The sequence below is a fragment of the Alosa alosa genome, chromosome 10 (assembly GCF_017589495.1).
Source record: "Alosa alosa isolate M-15738 ecotype Scorff River chromosome 10, AALO_Geno_1.1, whole genome shotgun sequence".
Taxonomy (NCBI): domain Eukaryota; kingdom Metazoa; phylum Chordata; class Actinopteri; order Clupeiformes; family Clupeidae; genus Alosa; species Alosa alosa.
This window is the reverse complement of record NC_063198.1, coordinates 10,290,096-10,313,514: the sequence shown is the minus strand read 5'-3', so window position 1 is coordinate 10,313,514 and position 23,419 is coordinate 10,290,096. Positions and strand designations below refer to the sequence as shown.

At 43.0% G+C, this 23,419-nt stretch overlaps 1 long non-coding RNA gene across 1 annotated transcript; it reads left to right on the top strand.

Moving 5' to 3' along the window:
• The first annotated feature begins 57 nt into the window (after window positions 1–57).
• Window positions 58–23,419, top strand: LOC125301702. The gene is made up of 3 exons (XR_007194783.1): window positions 58–193; window positions 3,557–3,660; window positions 23,089–23,419. It is a non-coding gene; the product is annotated as an uncharacterized LOC125301702 (long non-coding RNA).

Here is a 23,419-nt window from a genome sequence, read left to right as displayed (position 1 = left end):
GCTACATAGGGAGGGGGCGGGCAGAAGCAAGCGTGCTTGGGTTGCCTCTGCGCTTTGTTGAGTCACGGGCCACTTGTATGACTGTGTGGGCGCGGGGAGTCTTCCTGAGCTGTTCTACTCGCAGTGGTGAGTGGGAGAACCGCTCCTTAAAATGGAAACTCTTTCTCCCGCACACAGCTAAAGGCTCTGACAGGTAAAACCCTTTGCTGTGACCTCAAAGCAGAAATAATGTCAACTGTAGGCCTACTATTTTGAAGCTTATCAAAAGCTTAAAAAAAGCCTCAAAGCAGAAATACATAGGCTACAGTGTCAACTGTAGGCCTATACTATTTTGAGGCTTATCAAAAGCTTATTGTTCACTTTGTGGATCAACAAATGGCATTTGTTAATTGAGTCATGCATTATGCATGTTGTAATTGTTTAATCAACACGTTTTCATGCCGGGAATAAACCGTTTTGAATCAGTTTATTGGCCAAATTCCGTTTATGTCAACAAGCAATAGAATGTCACATTTTGAGCATAGCCTATTGCCTATTCCTGTTTACACAGCAATCAACATTATCCCGAATTCATGGGTTTCATCAGGTCCCTTTCCACGGGTGTATAAAATCAAGCACTTAGATTATGAACGCAGACTGCATGGTGCTTGATTAATACACCTGTGGAAGGGACCTGATGAAAGCCATGAATAAGTCAGCGACGCTGTCTACAACACACAACGTCATGACGTTCTCCGCTGGTGGAATTCCCCTGGCTGCATAATACAACCAAAGATTGTTAAGGCGGAGCAAGATGTTTCATTAGGAGCCACTTCCGGGAACCCGGACCGCACGAGGGGGGGTCAAAATCCCCCTTTATGCAGAGCAGAGGCAGCGATTGCTCCATTGAAGTCTATGGGCATAGCTCAGAATTTCACCACATATGCTAAGGTCTTGGTTCTATAGAGTTAGGAATGTGAATTTCGGGCACGTTTTCATGATCCTCAAACCCTTCTGAACATTTCAGGTACATTTTTAGCATTTTTGAGCATTCCAGTCTGGAGAAAATCAACCTTATATCAGGTGTGCGCCGGTTATTTATGCAGCTGCTGTTGGCGGTTGCAACGTGACGCTTCGTCAATACGTCATCGACACGCCTCTTTATGCAGACAGGATTCGATCCCCATTTCGCGCCCATAGACATGAACTACGACGAAGTATCTTGCTCAGCCTTAACAATCTTTGATACAACGTCTTCAGGGTCTTTCACCTGTATTTGACTTGTTCAGGCGGGAGCGTAGGCCTACCTATGTTCCCCGCTTTGTATGAGACCGGGGAACATAGGACCCTTTTTTAAAACCCTAACCATAACCCTAACCCCCAACGGGGAACATGGACCCGGGGAACCTCGGGATAACCCCGTTCAGGCGTACGTCGATAGCCAGTCTCAATTAAGTCTTTTACAAATCTTTTTAAAAAGACATCCGTTTGTCTCCTCGTCTTTCCAAAAGTGTGCGCGTTTCGCCATAATTAGGAAAGTGCGTGAGACAATTGATTAATTTTATCCTAATTCTGTGTGAATTGAGCATGCGCAGGCCTACACCACTCTTCCTTCTGGAGCATACTCCTGGTACTGGTATTTTCATGACCCAATATTCCGTTTAGAACAGGCATATATAGTGTGCAGTCGGTTTAGTAAACCGAATATGGCCTTTTTCGGTTGATTTCAATCAGAATAAGGTGTTTACAAGACACACGCATATTCGGTTTATTCCCAATAAACTGATTCGAGACCGTTTATTGGCTGCATGGAGGCCTGCTGACTGTTAAGGTTAAAGTAGGCTAGATTTCCACTCGCGTCACATTTCTTTTGAAATGACAGATGTCTGTGGGGAAAATGGCAAGACTTCCTAGAAATCATCCACCCTTTCACACATAGCTCTCACTAATGTCATACTTCCTGGTTTGAGAAATATTACAATGGGAACAAGCACGGTTATGGATGCATGCTGGTCCTCAGCGACCAACAACATCCATAGGAACATTTAGGCCTACACTGGAAGAAGTTTGTTAATGAGGCCTGACTTACCCCCTCTGTCCATACAAGGATAACAGACTTTCAGAGAGATTGTTTATGAGGGTGCCTTCCCTGTCTTTGGTGCTAAATAAAAATGTCATAAATTCCAAACTAGGCCTACCCAGGTTGCACACACAATATTAATAAAACTGGACTAATCTCTGTTTCACCTGTTTTTGATAACCAGGTGAAATAGAGAGTCAAGTTTTATGAAGATTGTGTGCATCCTCATGAGTTTTTGTAGACATTTCAGTGTCAGTTCATTTTCTCCACCATACATTGGGTCTAACTGTCTTGTGTCTGCTTACACGTCTATAACATAATTAGCCTAGTTCACAAAGCGTGATCTCCTTCCTGCTGCGTCTGGCAGTGATGGGATTAAGCTTGCAGCTGTATGGTAGAATAAGCTGGGGTTTTAAGGTCACACGTGCTCAAAGTCAAAGTCAAAGTCAAAGTCAGCTTTATTGTCAATTTCTTCACATGTTCCAGACATACAAAGAGATCGAAATTACGTTTCTCACTATCCCACGGTGAAGACAAGACATAGTGCTGTGCTGCTTCCTGTTGGTATGTTGTCCTTGTGCTGTGCTGCTTCCTGTTGGTATGTTGTCCTTGAAATTAGTTTTTAAGCATCATGGCGTTTTGTTACACACTCATCTGAAGTATGAATAGTGGAAAGAAACAATTGCAAGATTCTGTGAAAAAGTTTAATACTCTAGAGTCAAAGTTAGGGCTCGATGGCCGTCGTTAGTCTCAGAACAATGAGTCGACTAATTAGAGGATACATTCTGTTTAAAAGAAAGTGTTGCCAAAGGTGCAAATCTGCTAGTATGTGTCTCTGTTTGTTCTTCTCCAATACCTTCCTCAATCAACATTTCCACTGTACATCAAAGCTGCGAAACAGCCCGAGTCCTGCACTGTCAGGGAGAAGATCAATTAAGGGTGCAGTTCCTGTTCAGACTCAGCATAAGACGCCACGAGCACCTCATTAGCAGTCACTCACTTAACAGTGATTAAGTGGAAATGCGCATGTGGCAAAATGGTGTCACTCTTGTTTTATGTACTCTCCTGATGAAAAACTTTTGGAACGAGGACAGAGAGTTAGAGATTGTAAAGTGCCACAGCTATCCTTTTTCAGCCATGCTCTGGCTCTCCAAAAGCGTCACAATGTTTTGGTAGATTGTGAAAGCACAAATTCCAGTCCACTGACCGATCTCTCTGCATAAACAAGTGACCCAGAGGTATTTATGGCAATATGACAGCTTGGTGCTCGCATTCTAGTTTGCCTTTGTGGCAGTTTGTACGGCCTTTTTTCTGCAAAGAAACTTTTAGGATCTATAGTGTGTCCAAGCTGTATAAAGATTATCCTTTCTAACAGGGATGCAATTCGAAACACGAGGAATGGAAATGCTGTTCCTGTTTAATGTCTTGAACTTGTTCAAAATGCGCCTGAAAATGTGTTATGTAGTGACAGTAGACATTTTTATCTAATCGTTTTAGGTTGAGGCGGCATATCTTTCCAAGCCAGTTTTTGTTCTGTCTGGAGTAGACCCTCTTCTTCCTGCCAGGGAACTGTCTCTTATCTCTTCACAAGTCCCTCAAGTGTAAGTATAATCATTATCAGCTTCTGCCAAGTCCCCTGTAGTTTTGGGTGGAACAAAGGCCATGTCTGTTTGTCTATTACAAAGACAAGAGTGTATTCACATCTAATGGCCTGTATTTGGCCTTGCACCAAAAAAGCTGTTCTCTCTCATTCCCTCCAAAATAACCTTGTAGAATAGATTGAGGTCTGCTGTGGTATGGTGCCAGTTATAAGACTCCTCGAGAAGGAGTGATATTCAAAGATAACAGTATATGCTTGGGAATCGGTTCCAAACGTTCCAGTCCATCGGAATCGTACACATCCACACGTTAATGATTCCGAACGTTCTGTTCCGTCCATTCCTGTGTAGCGCCACAACGTCACTGTATACGAAATGTAGAATTTTTTAAACATTCGACTTCTGTATTGATATTGTGCACTTGGTATTAATTCTCTAAACCACTTTAAATTAGACATTCAAAGCCAACAACTCTCAAAGCCATCCTGTAAGTGTTCAGCAAATGGTACAGGAATCGATATGGGAATTGATAAGGAATCGCATCGACTCGACAATGGCATCGATATTGATAATTTCTTAACAATGCCCATCCCTAGGTATGACAGACTCTTGTTGCAGAGGCAAGCATTATATCATATGTTTATGTATTTATTTATTTATTTATAATTTGAATAGGCTATATTTATACAATTTGGGGGTTGTATGTGTAATAGAGGGATTTAGAACTTCTAAAACTAAAACCTTTTTTTTTTTTTTTTTTACAATTTGCCTCTGGTCCACTATTTACAGGTCTTAGTGATTTGAGTGTTTAAAATGGTGACAAGTCAGGTTTTGTACACAGTTGACTGAATCTGCCTTTGAAGTGGATGTCTTCTGTGAACCCCCAAATTTAAATTAACACTCTTTTAACCAATGTGTAATATGTGAAGTATAAATACAATCAAGATGTTTTACATGCAATAAGCTCTTGATCCACATGTCTTTGTCATCATTATTTTATTTCCCCTAATTTCCCCCTTGAACAGCTGTATGTTGGGGGTATCACTACAAGTTCAACCTTATTCACTTATCTGATAAAGCTGAAGTCTGTCTTATAGGATTACATCATACAATTGCTCTATCCCACCCTGTTCTATTTATTTATAAATGTACTTACTGTCATTACACTTATACATATACCATATGCTACAAAGGCACACTAATGAATGACCGTAAGAATGCTTCACTATTCTAATATATTCATACTGTTCATCCTGCACATACACTTATTCTTACTACTCTTATAATGTTATTTCTTCACTGCAGTGGTACTACCACACTAGCTGTACATACTGTACATATCTGTCTACACGGTTCATACTGAATACCCATTATTATTCTGTTTTTTTTTTATAATATTACTGTTAATACACTGAATATATCTATATTAGTCTTACTACTCTTATAATGTTACTGCTACTACACTGCACATATCTGTACATGTTGTTCATACATTTCTGTCCACTTATTCTTAGTCCTATTCTGCTCTTATAAGGTTACTGATAACTGCACATATTTATATTTAATTTATATTAAACCATACCACCTTCTTAAACTTATTACTACTGTCTACATTGCTACATATCATATACTGTTTTTGCACCTGCCTATACTTTGCATAATACATTGCACTTTTCTGCTTTTTTGCACTTCTTGTTAGATGCAAACTGCATTTCGTTGTCTTTGTACGTGTACTTTGCAAAATGACAAAGTTTAATCTAATTTAATCTAATCTAATTAGCCTAAGACCATTCATGACAAAAGACACTTCTAACTTGACAACAAAATGCTTGACTGACAGTCAGGCAGTAATGTCAGTACATTTGTAAAGCTCTCTCGTCTTGATCTCTTTGATTTAACTAAGCAGTTTATAGTTAAAGCAATTTTGTTGCTGCTGTTGTATTCTCATCTCCACCTGCACAATGCTCCTTTGTTGTCCTAGAGGATTTTATCCTTTTAAGCCTGTGCCATCTTAAGGCCCTTAGCTGTTTGGGCAACAGCTGCTCCTGGAAATAAATGAATTGAATACTTCCGTCTGGATAGGGGATTTGTCCACTCTGCTGCAGGGCGTAGGCTTAAGCAACCCAGTTGTACAGTGTAACCGAATCTGGGTGACACAGTAAGACCAGGGAGGTACTAGCCAGGTCAAGCAGACATGCATGTGTCAGGGCTAATCATAGGCAATGACTGAACTATTTCCACTCTTCTGCTGCAAGGTTGAGTTGACTGCTTAAGTGTTTTTATTCTATTTTTCAGGTAATACTTACATTTGCTACAGGTAAAAAATAACTTTTTTGTTTGCCCAGAACTCCTGACAAAGTTATTTGCAGTAGAGTATGTGCTGGCTATTTAGCCAGCCTTTTGAAGTGGGACAGTGGAGTTATTGTTTGAATAGCTGCCGGTAAGGTTGCCTAATCATTATCATTGCTGTAGCCTAATTTTCAGTCTGTGACCTAGCTGGAGGCATTTAATCTGTTTGTCAAAGATGTTCTTTGGGCTTTCTAGTGTTTCATTAGTGTTTTTGCTAAGGACCGCTTATCTCTCAAAAGAAGGAGATACTTTTTACAATGACCATCCAATTCATTTCTCAGTGCCTTGAGTAGACCATATGCTACAGACTTGTGTAGTTTAAAGTCAGAGTTGGAAAGTTTCCATTAGGACTGAGGCTTAATGCCACCTCTTCTAAAAAAATTCTAAATAGCTCTCCAACTTCAACAAGCAGCTCATAAATACTAATGATTCCAGACTAAAAGACAAAATAAAAATCGAATATATGAGCTGTTGGTGACAACCTCTGACTGGTGGAGATTTGCACATGGAAGCCCACACCATCTGTCAAATTGAATGTGGTTAGTAGTGGACAGCAAAGGCACACTAATGAATAACCCTAAGAATGCCTCTAATATTTTTGTTGAATTTAGTACAAACACATGTAATTAGCTTTGAAACCAACCAAGGAAGTTCTTAGCTCTCAGGAGGGCACAGATTGGTGTCACCTACTTGGCATTAAATGGTCAAACATGTCAACTAAACCAGCTCTTCTGACCTAACATGAGGAAATGCATGCTTACATACATGCTACATTTTTTTTAAAGCAACATAATTATATAAAAATCATATATTATACATAATATAAGTTTGGCCAAGTTCAGGGATTATGTTCAGCTTTTGTGAGTAAGCAGGGGCAGATCATTTTGAAATGAGCTTGGCAGTCACACATTTCTATCAGCCTATAGAGGAAAACGTCTCTTTCCTTATCCCCTCTTGCTGAGAACTATACCTTCAAATGTCATGGGTTGTTTTTGGAATGTTTTGTCAGGGGACTTGTCAAATAAAGACCACAAATTGGACCTAAGGGACTGTCCTCCTTCAATGTGAACGCAGCACCCCTCAGAAGTTCAGCACATTGCACAGACACCAGCGATGTTGGATTGTGAAATGCCATCACATGAGATGTCATCACATGCTAGACCTGTTACAGAGGCTGCCTTGTGGAATGGCCTACTCGCTGCAGTGCATGGGAGATTTATTTTCCCCCCACAAAGCTTTCTTGAGACTCTTTCCTGTTAATGAGAAAGTTCTGATGAGGAGAGAGAGGTGATGTTGATGCTTGCTTCAGGCTAGTAAACTTCCTTATAGTTCCGTCAAAGTTGACATGATGTTGGTATGAGTGACGTTGCGGACAGACAGCCGGTGGTTTCCAGCACTCCCAGACTTGTTGTTGAGATACAGAAGCATGCAACTCTGCTATCAAACGATTGACAATCTGTTATTTTTGGATGACTGAAGCTTGCAGCCTCACCCTTTGTTTAATATAGAGTCAACACAGGACACTACAACACTAACATTGGCAAGTGTATGGACAAGCACATGAGCATCAACATTTACTCTTGGTATTTATTTTGCACATCAGTTTCACATGTGACCATGAATATTGGTTTATGATACAATATTCAAATAGACACACTGCATGAATCTCACTGTAAATGCTGAGTTTGGCATGGAATGAGGTGATCTGAGATGATAATTGGAGTTTTATCTCGTCATATGACGAGTCACATGTGCAGGTTGACACCTTGGATGGCAGCTTGCGCCATCGGTGTGTGAATGGGTGAATGTGAGGCATGACATTGTGAAGCGTTTTGAGTGCTCAGAGAAGTGGAAAAGCGCTATATAAATGCAGTCCATTTACCACTGGGGAAATATAAATAAAAGATGTGTGATTCACGCGTGATGTCCCGTGAGAATCACGGGTGAAACCGGACAATTCCATATATGTAGGTCATGTTTGAAATCCCTTCTTCAGAGTGGTATTTCTGTTTGATCAATTTCTGAAAATCCATCTATGGCAGGAAGGCACTATGTGGCGATAGATTTCGCAGAGTATTCTCTGGAGCTGTCAGTTTACCAAAACAATTGTGACATCTTAGAACATTTCAAAGCCTGTGGGCAGTCTGTGGTCTGCTGCATCCCCATCTTGTGATCAGTTGGACAGATTTCCATTTATTTAGCCACCACTTTTCCGAATTAAAAGTGACAAACTTTTATCAGATTGGGTATTTCCTGGAAATCTAGTTCTTGATGGAGTTGTACAGGAAACAGCTTGATTACCAAAAAGGTGAAAGTTTGTGCAAAGTCATCCTCACGAATAAGGAGCGTGACTTACAGAACTTATTAACTTCCCTTTTCCTCATGCAGAAACCGAGTTCGCCTCTGGTAGTTTCTGGGGAAATATAGGGCAAGGGATTACTTAACTATTCAACATGCTGTTTATGAGGGGGAAGCCTATCTCAGCAGTCTTGAGATATTTCTCAATGTGTCACGCTAAAGTGCAATGCAGAGGGGGTGTCTGTACTGAAAGTTGCTTGTTTATTAGTGTGCCACTTCTGTAAGTAAAAGTCATGGGTCACTGAAAGCCAAAGGCCAATTTAGTGTCACGTAATGAGTCACTGTATAGAAATGCAAATGGTTATGCTTTCATGTGGTTGATTTCAAGTATCAAATTCACACGGCTGTGTAGAGCTTGGTCGCAGGTGTTGCACCCAGGCCTTACATTCTCATGATCTCATCTCTGTAATGATTCATCATTTTAGCGGTCAAGAGAGATTTGAAAGTTTAAACAATCCTAACTTGCTCAACCAAAGTACCAGTGATTTAGATGTTTATTTAAACATTATAGAAGCCATTTTGAAATTTTAGCTTTAAAGCTGCAAGTTGGCAAGATTATTTTTGAACATATTCACTGAAACCGACACTATGCTCCGACCGAGCAACATACATCAGCCGGTTTTAGAAAAAACCCCGCACTTCCACATCCACCTAGAGCCTGTTATTTGTTTTGCAAAAATCCACAGCTCCCGGTTCTTCTGGTCCAATCAGAGCAGGGCTGTGTGAGATCTGACTGTCAATCACAGTCTGGTGCAGTCTGGTGCACACTGACAAGCACAAACTAAATGAGACAGTGCTCGTTGGTAGTGGGGGGCATGAGAGTTGTAAACATTCAAAATTTTGGGTAAGTCCCCTCAATCTGTCAACTTGCCAAGGCAGCTTTAAGTTTCGCTATACCGTTATTTTCCACAGGACACTGTAGGAGCCACTGTATGATCCAGAAGCCTTTGCTGTGTGGAAGGCATCAGGTTCAGTCCGGTATCATGACCTTGATTGTGCTGTATCTTAATGGAGGTCATATGAAACAGATGAGTTATGGCCTAAAAAGGGGCCTCTTTTTCTTTTTGTAGAATTGATGTTTAACTGAAAAAAGTGAATATGTTTTGGTCATACAATAAATCTCTGGTGTTAAACCTTACAACATATTAATGAAATATCAAGGTCCTGAAATTGGATCAGTTCACCTCATTTCATATAGCCTAGAAACAGACATTGTATTAGTCTTTGCAACAGTAAATATTGATGACACAAATACACTGTATGTGGAAAGAAGTGCATTGCAGCATTATTTTAGTCACCACAGAGAATTCTTTACACAAGAAAATTTCCCCCATACTTTTCCCCTGGTACGGAGCCCTAGAGGGGTCATCGCAAAATGTTTTGCATGTTGAGAGAATGTGCGCGGATTTTACTACATTGTGGCGCTTTTACTAAATTGTGCTCTTGTTTAACTAAATTGTGCCCTCGTTTAACTATATTGTGCACTCGTTTTACTAAATCGTGCGCTTGTTTTTACTAAATTGTGCTTCGGTTTACTAAATCGTGTGCACAATTTACTATATTGTGCTCTCGCTTTACTATAGTGTGAGCTCATTTTACTAAATTGAGCTCTCATTTTAAGCATAGTAAAACGAGGGGCACAATTTATTAAACGAGTGCACTATTTACTAAAAACGAAGCGCACGATTTACTAAAACGAGGGCACGATTTATTAAAACGAGAGCACAATTTGTGAACATGGTTATAGAACATTGTGAGCACGATCTACTTAAACGTGGGCCACAATTTGTAAAACGTGCACTCAATATTGTCTTGACACATGTAAACATGAGCACGTTATAGTATATTCGAGATCTCGATCTACTAAAAACGCACCCACGAATAATTAAAACGTGGGCTCGAAAAGAAATTCAATTGTGTGCACAAAAACATAGTGTGGTGTCAAGGGGTATCCCGGAATGACGTCGGGAGGTGTGTCGCTTGTAGTGATGTAGAGGGAATCTCATTGATTGCAGTGCACCTGGTTATAGCCCCGTTAGGTAGGCTGTAGGTGGGAGAGCAGATGATTGTGTGTGTTTGTACAGGCCCCTTGCCAACATCGTCCAGCTGAATGTTTGGCGAAGTGTTGAGTGTTTGTTGAGGTCCAAGTGTATGCAGAGCTGTGGTGTTTATCGCTTGAACGGTGTGAGCTGGGCTACATAGCCTGAGAAGCTGAGCATCGTGAACGACACTGTTTATGTCTCCCCGCTTCATAGTCCGTATCAAAGCTTACCTCGTTGTGTGCATCATTGGTGTGCGGCGTGGGTTATATGGTGAGGCCCATCGGGCTAGAGGGAATTATTGTATTGGGTGGGTATTAGGCGATACTACTAATACGCAGTAGCCTATTTGTACCAACAGTAGGTCTAATGTGTTGTAATTGTTTGGGAGCTTGTCGCTGTGATGTGCTTCGATTGACTTCTAGACCTCACAGTTAAGTCAACAATCCAGGAGATAGTGGAAACCGGTCATTAGGCTACAACAGAGCCCGCGTGGTAGCCTTTGTAGTAGAATTTCCCCCCATTATGGGTCTCCATAGCTGGCGGTTGACACCACAGTGCCCCTGCTACAAAGAGTAGAAGTCCGCTATAAAACATGACCACCTAAAGTCTTTAATTAGCTGCTTACGGTTATCATCACATTACCAATATGAACTGTTACAGACAGCTGTAGGCCTAGTCCATGTCAAGGTAACATGAAGTTGCCACCACAGCACAGCGAGCAGTGAGAAAATGTCGGGAATTACTAAATGTGAGCACGAAATACATATTTCGAGCTCAATTTAGGCCTACAACGGGTCACGCGTTGTACTAATTCGAGGGCTCAATTAAAGGAAAAACGTGCTCACGCTTTTATTAATTCGAGGGCTTAATTAAAGGAAAACGTGCTCACAAATTATCACGACCAGAAAAAATATCACTTCAAGTGAGCTCTCCCGGGCTCCGTACCCTGGTGCACATATGCATTAACTTTACCTCTGGCTACGCAGCTTGAGGAAGAATTACAAATGCTTTTGGAAAGCTGCTTTCTCCCCGCCTGAGAAATGTACATTTTTTTATATTTTGCATTGCATTGCCAGCTGTTTGCTGCAGCACTGTCGATTATTAGCCTCTTGCTTTTTAGAGATGACCGCCGCACAAAGCGGCTCACAGCGGGACAGCCTTAAGTTTAAGCTCGCCACCGCCGCTGCGAGATGGAATAATAAGCCAGGCAGCCGAGCACATTTGATCTCTTCCCATTAGTGTCTGTGCTAAAACTGTATCTCTATATTGGGCCAGACAGTTTGCAGATTCCGTCACACTCGCCTGAGCCACGTAAGTGGCTTTTTTGAGTCAGCCGCGCTTCGCCGTCTGAATCACATGCCTTTCATAACGTGTGATGAAATCAGAAGCCAAGTGTTGTGAGTCAACTGCGGTCTGACATTAAAGTAAAGTTAAAAGAAAAAATGATGGTGAAAGAGAGAGAGAGAGGGAGGAAGAGGAAGGAGAGAAACCGAGAGAGACCTTGTCTTTGCTAAACACACATGCGAGAGAAGCATAGCTCTTTTGACAAGGGAGCGTGTTTATCTTCACAGATGCAATGTGGCCATGGCGAGTGAAATCGGGAGCGCAGGGTCTGATTTCACAACCTCTGGGCTGGCTTCACTCATAACCTCATTAATTGCTTGTTTTCCCCAAGGTTCCTGTCATTATTCCAGAGTTGCCTCCCAACTCCATCGCACTGCAAGTGAGGGGTGGGGTGGGGGGGGGTATTGAAAGGGATGCAAAATCTCTGGTCTCAGTGGCAAGTTAATTATTGACTGATGTTTTTGCTTCAGTTCCTGTTTATCCCTCGGTTTTGAATAAATAATTGTTGTTTAGTGTTATGGTTTTGTGAGGCAACCCGTTTCTGGTGTTAAATCAGCTCTTGACACAAAGGCACATCAAAAAGTCATTTGGCGTACACCCCTCACGGCTGATGTCTGTCGCGCTGACTGCAAACTGTGAAACCAAGAGGGGCTTGAAGTTGAAACCACGGCCTGCGTCGCGAGGCCTCTCCTCTCCACACACAAGGAACCCACAGAGCCCTTTGTTCACAAACAGGGTTTTAAAAAAATGAAAGTGTAGCCGGCTGTGGTTTGGTGTGGCGTGTTGTGTTGTGTTGTTCTGTGCTGTGCTGCACAGCTTACCTGATCCACCCCTCTTGTGTAACCCTGGCGTGGCAGTGGTAGAATAAACAAGCGTCTTCCAACCCCAGGCAGGGAATTACCTCTCTGGATTTGTGGGCTTGTGTGTGAGCCTGATGAGAGTTTGTGTTTGCACACTGCACCTGAGGTTCGCATTGCATCTGTACTGTCAAAGCAAGCCTGATGGCACCACCTTACTCTCAACTTGCCCAATGTCTTTCTTATTTCCCACATGTTTCCTTGTCTCTTTGTGGAGCTAGGAGCCTTCGTCTCCATAGACGATGTGACAGTAATGGCAATCTTGCAGTAGAAAATGTGTGTGTTTTGCGCAGCAGTGTGCCGGACGCGCTTGTTTGTGAGTTGGTGAGTAAGAATGCGAAGTGACGGCTGCTGTGTGTCATGCTGGAGGAGCCCTGGGGAGAGGGCCGAGGCCGCAGTCAGGATGTGATTATCAGAGCCACGTCCCGGCCCGAGACCCGCCGAGGATTTCCTCCAATCCACCACATCCACTGGTATGTGAGGAAGGAGCAGGAAAGGGTGGAGGATGGAGGGTCACGAGCATTTGTGTTGTTCTGCATGAACAGAAGCAGATTGATCTAATGTTGAAGAGATATGAGTCACACCATATAGAACTCATAGAGGTCCACCATATATGACTATATATATTTGCAAGCAATACGTATGATTTCATTTGCATGTATAAGTATTTGTGTACAAAGACGGCGTATGCTCGCAATGGGTTGTAGAGCGACAGATGGAGTCTATACAGCATCTCAAAATGTTTGAAAAGGAGCGCTTCCTGGACTCAAAGCTTTATGATACTGATAATCCAAAGTAAGAAGTAGTTCCAAGACACTCTCTGTTTCAAAACAGTTAAAAAGCCTTCATGGCTGTAATTTTAAACCTTTAAAAACACTCTTTCATCCAGGAGTCAAAACCAATCTCTACAGCATCTCTTCCTCAGACTTATAGTTGTTCAGCTCTCATCCAAGTTGGCCTTTTGTTTTGGCACTTTCACTCCTTGGGAAAAGTGCTCATGACACTGGCATGCTGGAGTTACGCTCAACCAGTTAAGCAACACAGCCACAGCCATAGCTTAGAGGCTTTTGCCAGCTAATACTTCCCCAGCGGTTTTAACACCACACATCATGTTAATTCAAGAACAGGAGCAGCAAGAACATACAAGTGCATAGCAAGGAGAGCATTAGAGCATAGCCTGTATTAGAGCGTAGCCTGCCACAGTGTCAGGCATAAATACAAGGCCTCAGCAGGCTATTAGTGTCTGTAACCGGGATGGAGACGCAGGTCCATTACGGTCCTTCCTGTGTCCATGGCTATGATGATGCAGAGGGATTTTGCAACACATTAACTCAGCAAGGAAGTGGCGTGTTATTAACATTTTCATTACTGAAGATAGAGGGGAACAAATCTGAAAACAGGACTCTTCCTCTGCAGCAGGATATGAGCGTGTGTACGTCTCTGTGTGTGGGTGGGTGTAGCAGTCATGTGTGTTTTTACCTTGGGCTTTTGTTTGCCGCCGTAGCTGGAAAATTCCTTCTCGTTTTGATTTCACAACTTCTTGTGGTGACCTCAGCGGGTTTCGAAAAACAGAGGAGAGGAGAGGAAAAGGGAAGGATTCTCAGGATACGGTCTGACCAGGGTGGGAACAGAAGCAGTGGATCGTTACATCCACATCCACGCTCATATCCTGTTCTTCTTTATCTGAGCCCCTAATAAAAACGCACCCCACTATCAGTGCTCAGTGATTGTGTTTAAAAAAGGGTGTGCAGGTTATCAATACCTGATAGGAATGCAGTGAAACAGGAAACTAATCAATGGCTGCTCATAAAGGGCCGTTTGGAAAAATAGCAGTGACAGTTGTAATTTGCACCACTTTGCATACTCCTCCGTAGTTTCACCCAAGATACTTTTTTTTTGAAACCAGACTTATTTTTAATGGAGCAGGCTCAAACAGCACCCTAGAGACCACTACTGTATGTTAGCTTAGGTTAGTGGCATCAGGCTCCAGTATGTGGATCTCTGATGAAACTCGCTGTAATGCCTGCTTGTCGGCATTATAATTCCATAGTGAAGGTCTCTCTTTCTCTCTCTCCATCTCTCTCTCCCTCTCTCTTTCCCTCTCTCTTTCTTTCTCTCTCCCTCTCTCTCTCTCTCTCTCTCTCTCTCTCTCTCTCTCTCTCTCTCTCGCCATTCTGTTTTTCCCATCGCAGCTCATGAAAATTCTATGCATGTGACAGATGAATTGGTCCATGCTTTTAGAAACGCACTCTTTCCCCACACGGAACCCCGGCTGGGGAAAAGGAGAAAAGGGGGGGGGGGGTAAAAAAGTGCGGCTTGCATGATGCAATTGAAATATCATCACATCAGCCTCCTGAAAGTGATTATGAGCAGCCACGCTTTGAATAAGTGCAACTTTGAAAGCTGCTGGATTTTGAAGCCGTTTGATGATAGGCAAGTAGTGACTCGCGCCTATTAGGCTCATTAGATGGCTTTTATTCCGGGCGCCCTGGGATCATTTCCATGGCTTTACTTCCCTCCGTGCAGTGGCACAAAGGCACCAACAGTGTGGCTAATTCCGCCCTCGCTGGTATCACAGGGAGAGGACCGATGCCTGTGGGCCGAGAGCGCTGACGAGCTGGACATTTGGATTGAGTCTGCGGGAGGCTGTCTGTCATCCTGCTATTACATTGGAAACAAAATACGGGATGTTCCAAACGCACAGTTGGATGGGATGTGTAGCTAATGGGAAGAGTGTGGTTCTCTACTGTGCTGGCTTTCTTTTCTCTTTTATTTGCCTTTGTTTTATTCAGTGTTGCAGCTCAAACCACTGTATTGTGGGATGTTTTAGTCATTTTTGTTTCACTTGTAAATTCAGGGAAGGAGGAGAGTGGGATTATATGTGGGTGTGTGCAGGGGCAGGAACTAGGGGAACTAACTGTCTGTGTGACAAATCCTATTACTGAACTCATAAGCTCAAATCCTGACCAGCACAGTCATATTTCATTGGAGGACAGCCACCAGTGTCCAGGGGCCCAAGAGGTCAGGGGGCCCTGAAACCCAAGCATTTGCAAGGAATCATTGCCTCAATGTCAACAAATCAGGATATAGGCTATGAATCTGATTGAATTTAGTATTGGCCATCCCCAAAATGCACCAGAATACAGGAAATCACATCAAACAAATTAAAACATTTCTGGGGGAGGACCCCCAAACCCCCCTCCAACATATGCGACAATTAGTGGGGGGGCCCTTAATACATCTAGGCCCAGGGGCCCAAAAGTTCATAATCTGTCCATGTGTGAGGGCCGTCATTGTCATGGTCATTATCATTTTTCTGCATGGGTATACAGTAAGAGTGTTGTTTGATATACTCCTTTACCATATCAATTTATAAGCAAACAAGTACAAATCATGTGCTACTGTCATATATAACGCCATTTCTCTCTTGAAATAACCTACTTCCATGTCAGTTCTTTCAGCCTCTTCCTTCCTGAGGATGGTTTGTAGTGCTAGGTTTAATTAATGTATCATAGAGATATTGCTTATTACACATTGTTGAAGACTATCTTTTTTTTTCTCATTTCCCCTTCCTATCCAGTATGAAACCTGCTGGCGGGCCTGATCTGGCCCCCGGGCCTTATGTTTGACCCCCCTTGATCTTCATCTTTTGAACCTTAAGTTCACCATGTTTCATTCATTTTACAAAGTTTCCAGAGTTATCAGTGTTGTATCTTCTTTTTCTTAACTCTGTTCCAGAACACAATCTCTCTCTCTTTCTCTGTCTCTCATTCTCTCTCTCTTTCTCTGTCTCTCATTCTTCCTCTCTCTCACTCTCTCTGTCAGAACCATGACACAGGAAACCGTGTTACTGTCTTGCACAAGTAGTAGCAGTTCAGAGGAAAACAGAACTTTTTTGTTCTGTGGGAGTTGTTGTTGAGCCATGACCATACCCTTACTTGGATCCATTGTATTATTTATTTTTATTTTTCTTTTTTTAAATTCCTTCCAAGAACTGAGCTTCCGCTTTGCGAGGAAGGGTGCTGCTCTGCATGGGGAGGGTAAATACAGGCCATCCTGTCAGGGAATGACTCAAAATGAAGGCTCTAGTGCAGAACGTTCATGTCACAGCCATGTTCACTTAGAATCTCTCTGTCCTCCAGTCCTCGTCCTCATGATGCATAGCACAAGAATGGTCAGCAAAACAATACTCAGTGCAACCTGAAATTGCCATTCCAGGAATTCCCCAGTGAGCCCCTCAGGCAGATAAACAATTGAGTCTAAAGTCTTTCATTCAATGTAGAGGGTGACCCATATACTTTACGTAAGGGATAATGTATTGAGCCGTGTAATAATTCTGGTTACATGATTAAAAGCACCCTATGCAGTTTTGACAATTTCTTCGCTGTTTTCTCGCTTCTTGTCGCAGTTTTCTCTAGAGCGCCCCCTACAGCTTCAGAGTATATCTTATACGACACTCCTCACTCAGTCAGTCTGCTGTTTCCTCCTGCTGTTCCTCCGACAACAGTTTACTCGCTTTCTACTTCTTTTCGCTGGCTCTGCTGTGACGAATGTCTGAGAAACTCCATCGCTATGTTGTTCTGGCCGGTGCCTAGCGTGTATGTGTGTAGCGCAATTAAGCGATTCTTTACATTGCGAGACTGCAAGCTTTCTGACTATGAGGCCGCCGGCCCGTTGGCCCAAACTTACATGGCTGGTTTTTCCGCTCACAGACGCTAGGGGGAAGCGAGACGGCCACCATTCACCCCAGAAAAAGTCTTATAAGCATTCCAATGACTGTTAAGTTAAGGTAAATTAAGCTAAAAAAACAGCATCGTTCCCCTTTAAGTGACACAGTATCACAGTGATTAGCTTTTAATGAACCTTTGGTGTGTGTGTGTGCATATTTCCTGTGCCTTCGATTTATTGGATGGTTTTTCTGTGAAATTAAATCTCTCCACTCTCATAACTTTTACTCAGAATCTTCAGCAATGATTAATGTGGAATGTAATGATATGAAATCTCTCTTCCCCCTTTTTGTAATTCAGAAAACAGTCATGAGGTTTGTGTGTGTGTGTGTGTGTGTGTGTGTGTGTCTGTTTACAGATTGTGTCGAAATGGCTCCATTCACTTGTGTTTGAGCTGCACTCGTCCAATTCCTGGGGATCTTCCTGTTTTCACAGTTTCACAATGAGTGTGGAGCACTGACTGTGAAGCAGTGCTGCTCTGTGGAGTAGGTGGAGTAGGTTCAGGGTCCCACTATCAGCCGTCCTGCCAATCTTTCACCCAGAGCTCTGGATAGGCGTAATCGAAAGAGAGGTTGATTGTACTCTAGATTTGTTTGTTTGTTTTTTTATGATGTGACCAGGTTGTTTCTATGGCTACAGTGTGTCACTTGTAGGTTTTGTTATTCCCTGCCCGGTATGTTGACACATTTGCTGTAGGCAGCAAGACAGGGGTTGTGCAATCCCGGGACCATTGCACAACCCTCCCCATTCGCTCAGGTGTGTGTGTGTGTGTGTGTGTGTGTGTGTGTGTGTGTGTGTGCACTTGCGTGCCTGTAAGTCAAGCTCTTCTAGGAATGTGATACGTGTCGAAGTGAGGTAATACAGGACACACACACACACACACACACGCACACACACTCTCTCACAGACCCTCTCACAGACCGTTCTGGGCCTCAGTGGCTGTGTGGCCAAGCTGGATTTCACAACAGCCTGCCAGGCTGCCTAAGATCTCTGCTCCACCAGGCTACAATGCCCTCAGAGAGAGAGAGAGAGAGAGAGAGAGAGAGATGGAAAAGAAAGGCAAAGAATGACAAATTGAGAGGTTAGAGAGAGAAAAGAAGAGGGCAGAAGCGAGATTAACTGAGCAGACAGAAGGTGAACAATGAATAAGAATGAGATCATAAAAAGAAGACTGACAGAATTTCATGGGAAAATGACAGAAACAGACCGTGAAGAGAATGGGTTACATTTAGTCAGCCAATGACGCTAAGAAAGAGAAAAAAAGACTGAAAATGTAGATGAAGAGAAATGGAGCGAAATGAGAGCAGTTATAAGATCTTCATGAAACAGGTCAGGGCACATTAGCACAAGCTAAAATCCTCCCATCCACTTTAGCTCCCTTCTATTGTGTGTGTGTGTGTGTGTGTGTTTTAGAGAGAGAGAAAGTGAGAAAGAATATGTGTGTGTGTGTGTGTGTGTGTGTGTGTGTGTGTGTATATATATTTGTGTCTCTGTGTGTCAAAATTGGCCTCTTAGCACCGGGGTGTGGAGAGCGTGGGGAGCGTGTGTTGCATTCGTCTGATGACACAACAGGCAGATACGGGTGTACTGTAAGAGATCATATGCAATTCGCGGCAATAGCACTGTCTCCCATTGCAACAGAGCCGGCCGCACGCAGCCCTTCTTCCATGCCGTAACGATCTGCAATCAGAGTGCAATGATGACCAACACTCTGGCATTCACCTCAGCGCACACGTAAGAGCTGCCAACTCTCAGATGGTGGAAGAAGGAGGGTCAATCATGTGGCAACTCTCAACACCTCCCGGAGAGAGGGAGGAAGAGACAGCGAGACGGAGAGAGGGAGAGCAAGAGAGAGTGAGATGGAGAATAAGAGCAAGGGGTGGGGGGTTGGAGGGGAAGTGGGGTGCATTGGGTGTGTGTGTGTGTGTGTGTGTGTGTGTGTGTGTTTTGTGTTTGTGAGTGCGTGCGCGTGTATGCGTGTGTGTGTGTGTGTTTGTGAGTGTGAGGGAACATTCTCAGCAAAGGGGATTACAGGAGAGTTGCAGGATGTTAGGTGCTTGGTGCGTGTGATAGTTCACTGACAAACAGACGCCTACACACACACACACACACACACACACACACACACACACAGATGCACACACATATTGTGTGTAGACTAATGAATAGATGCTTCGCTTTTATGTGCTCTAATCTCAAGTCACAAAGGGGCTGTTTGTGGCCGTGGCAGACCTTGTCGTGACACCGCCACTACTGTGCACTTTTCACCTGGGGGAGTGTGGGAGGAAGTGAGGTAAGCCCGGGAGACAAGCAGGGCTTTTACTTTCCACACAACACAGGAAGCTTGGGGAGGAGGTGGGGACAGGGTTGACGCGCCACTAGGGACGACATGAGTTCACCTGTACAGGGTGTCTCTCTCTCTCTCTCTCTCTCTCTCTCTTTTCTGTTCCATAAACAGACACACCCTGATACAGACACAGGAACCCCATTCTCTCTTAATGTAGTGTGACCACACAACCTTAACTGGGCCAGATGACGACACATCAGCAGTGACTTTCAGCTAAACCACACACTGTGTGTTTGTGTGTGTGTCAGCACCAGCAGGTTCCCTAAAAGAAGAAGTGCTTGCCTCTAATACACAGCCCTCCTCAGTCATACTGTGGTTTTGCAAATCTTTTTTTGGTGGGGGGCTTAAAATAAGGAAAAATAGGGAACCACCGCGAGGCACGTACATTCAGGGCTTCCCTGTCAGCCGTTCGTGAAAGGGAAACTAAAGTGTGGGAGCCCAGTCTCGCCGACCAGCCTGGTATTCCCCTAACCAAGCCCTGTGGGGCTAATTCTGGCAGGCATGAGGTTAGTGGTTGCCTTCACTGGAAAAAGAGCAAAAGAGAGAGAGAAGAAAAAAGTGTTGCATAGGCAAAATGAGGAGGCGGCACGACTCCGGCAGAGCCCATCAGAAAATGTTAGTCATTCTGAGAATTGCTGTGTCATATTAGTGGATGATTAATGGGTATTTCTTAGCAATTTATTTCCCTAGCCTGTCTTTTCCTTCCAGCGCAATCTGTGGCCCTTCCACTTTTTTGTTGTGTCGGTGCTTTTTCTTTATAAATAATTGTAAAAGCCCTGGTTGCAACACACATTTTCAGAAAGCTTGAGATCAGAGGGGCATGGGAGATTTGGCCACAAGTGGGAAATGTAAGAGTGAAATAGGGATTTTGAGACCATGCTGAGTGGCTGTTTATTAAGAACAAGAGCTTCTGTTTGTCTCCATATATAAATAGTAGCATGTTGGCTGTCTGCATGGCTGTCTCCGTTTTTGATAAGGTCAAAGTAAAAAAGAAAAACATGTTGCCTAATTTCAGTGACTGGAGAGCACTGTTGGACTTTTTTTAAACACACACACACACACACACATACATACACACACACACACACACATACGATATGACGACTAGGGCTGCAACTAACAATAATTTCTTAATTAATTGATTAGTTTGATAGACAAAATGCTAGAAATGAGTGAAAAAAATTTAATCATTGTTTCCCAAAGTTCAATATTCTCCAAATAACTTGTTTTGTCCACACACCAAAGATATTTAGATTAGATTAAATTAAATTCAACTTTATTGTCATTTAGCAGAGTACAGGTACAAAGCCAATGAAATGCAGTTGACATCCAACCAGAAGTACAAAGAAGCATTAAATACCAAGTGCAGGTAGAGTACGGTTGAATATACAATAGGTTTTCCAGATGACATGTCTACAGAGTATGTTGAGTATAAATAGGCATTCTGTATAACTAATATATATATAATATAATATATATAAATATAATGTATAGTATGGGGTGTTAACAGTGCAAGGTCATAGGTGAGACAGTGTAGGAGTAAATGTAAACAGGAATGCAGTGCAATACAGTCAATGTAAACAGGTAAATAGTGCAGTACTAAAAAGTAAACAGGTAAACTAGTAACCGCTAAAGTGCGAATGCTAGACTGGAGGTGTAGTTTTGTTCAGCAGTGTTACAGCCTCTGGAAAGAAGCTGTGCCTGAGCCTGCTGGTGCGGGAGCGCAGGCTCCTGTATCGCCTGCCAGACGGGAGTAGACTGAAAAGACCATAGTTTGGGTGGGTGGCATCCTTGACAACGGGTTTGGCTTTGTTTTTACAGCGTTTATGATATGTGTTGTGGATGGAGGGTTGTATTGGAGTTGGGAGGCAATAGTCCTTTGGGCAGATTTCACTACTCTTTGTAGTGCCTTGCGATCAGCAGCGTTTCAGGTGCCGTACCATACAGAGACGCAGTTAGTGAGTATGCTCTCAATGCTACAACGGTAGAAGTCAGTTAGAATCCTAGGACATAGGTGTGCTTTCTTCAGGGTTCGCAGAAAGTGAAGGCGCTGCGCGATCTTCACCAGACAGGAGGAGTTGAGAAACCAAGAAAGATTTTCAGTGATGTGTGCCCCAAGGAACTTTAAAGCTAGACACACATTCCACAGCACCGGATGTGTGCCCTGCTCTTGGCTCTCCTGAAATCCATAATGATCTCCTTGGTCTTCTGGGTATTGAGTGCCAGGTTATTGTTTTTGCACCACATAGCTAGGTACTGAACCTCCTCTCTATATGCTGTTTCATCCTCCTCTCTGATCAGGCCCACCACTGTGGTGTCACCTGCGAACTTGATTATGGCATTGGAGCCATAAACAGGGGTGCAGTCATGGGGTGAGAGGGAGTAAAGCAGAGGGCTCGACATACAGTGTCACAGTGTTGAATGCTGAACTGAAGTCAATGAACAGCATTCTAACATATGTATTGGGACTGTCTCGATGGAGTGCTGTGGAGATGGCATCCTCTGTTGATCTGTCGCGACGGTAGGCAAATTGATACGGGTCCAGTGTAACAGTGTAGTTCACGGTCATAGAGAAGTAACCCTGAATATTCAAGTTTAATTAGCTACAATCAGAGAATTGTTATGTATTTTCTTTTAAAAATGACACAAATCGATTAATCAATTATCAAAATAATTGGTGATTAATTTATCGACATTTGTCGACAACTAATCGATTAATCATTGCAGCCCTAATGACAAATGTTCATTATGTGTGTTTTTTATGATTGTTGTTGTTAAGATGATTGTGGATGATTTGAGTCTCATTTGCGACTCATAAGAGACCGGCTGCGATTTCCTAGCTCACTGGCTGGGGTCATGGATATAGGCGCCACCTTGCTTAGTTCCGTATTTTTTGTGTCTTTGTGCACCACTGTCTCTCGTCTGTACACATGCATTAGACCACCGACTGTACTGATTGTACCGCTGTCGTCCTGATGTTCTTTTTTGTAATATGTTTTTTTGTGTGTGTTAAAAGAGTTTTCCATGAAATAGCATATGTCTACTTTTTTTGCTATGTTCCTTGAGCCAGGGCTCTAACACACAAGCATCTGCACACATGCACCCCACCTACACATACACACGTGCAGATTTCTACACCTACGCAGAGATTCAAACACAAACATCTGCAACGCACAAGTGCAACGCACAATTGCGACAGTATGTGGAACTAAATACATATATACACACACACACACACACACAAACAAGACTCACTCTTATTAATCTGAGCATAAGAACATCCACATAGTTATCAGTTTTGTTACATATAGCTTACATACAACACGTACAGTATATAGTCATGTATTTTGTATCTATGTCTGTATGTAAAAGTGTGTGTGTGTGTGTGTGTCTACCCACATGAGTAGAGGGGCCGAGAGAGAGAGCGCACCAGTGTGAAATTCGACACGGCAGTGGCACTCGTCTGCGCCGGGCCTGGACTGGCAGGAGGCCCTGATCTGCGCTATGGCTCCCAGCAGGCCTCCCAGAATGCTTCAGGAGTGAGTCACATGGGTCATCCTGCTTTGCGCACAGGCCGCCATCTTAGGAAGGAAGCACTCATCTTCAGGGAAACACGGCCCAGTGTGAGTCCAGAGGACTGACGCAAGATGAGGATTGATTTAAGGGAAAAGAGGATTTGTGTGTGTGTTCTACTGCATCCTTAATATTTTTTTGGACATAAATAAATGGTTAAAATTA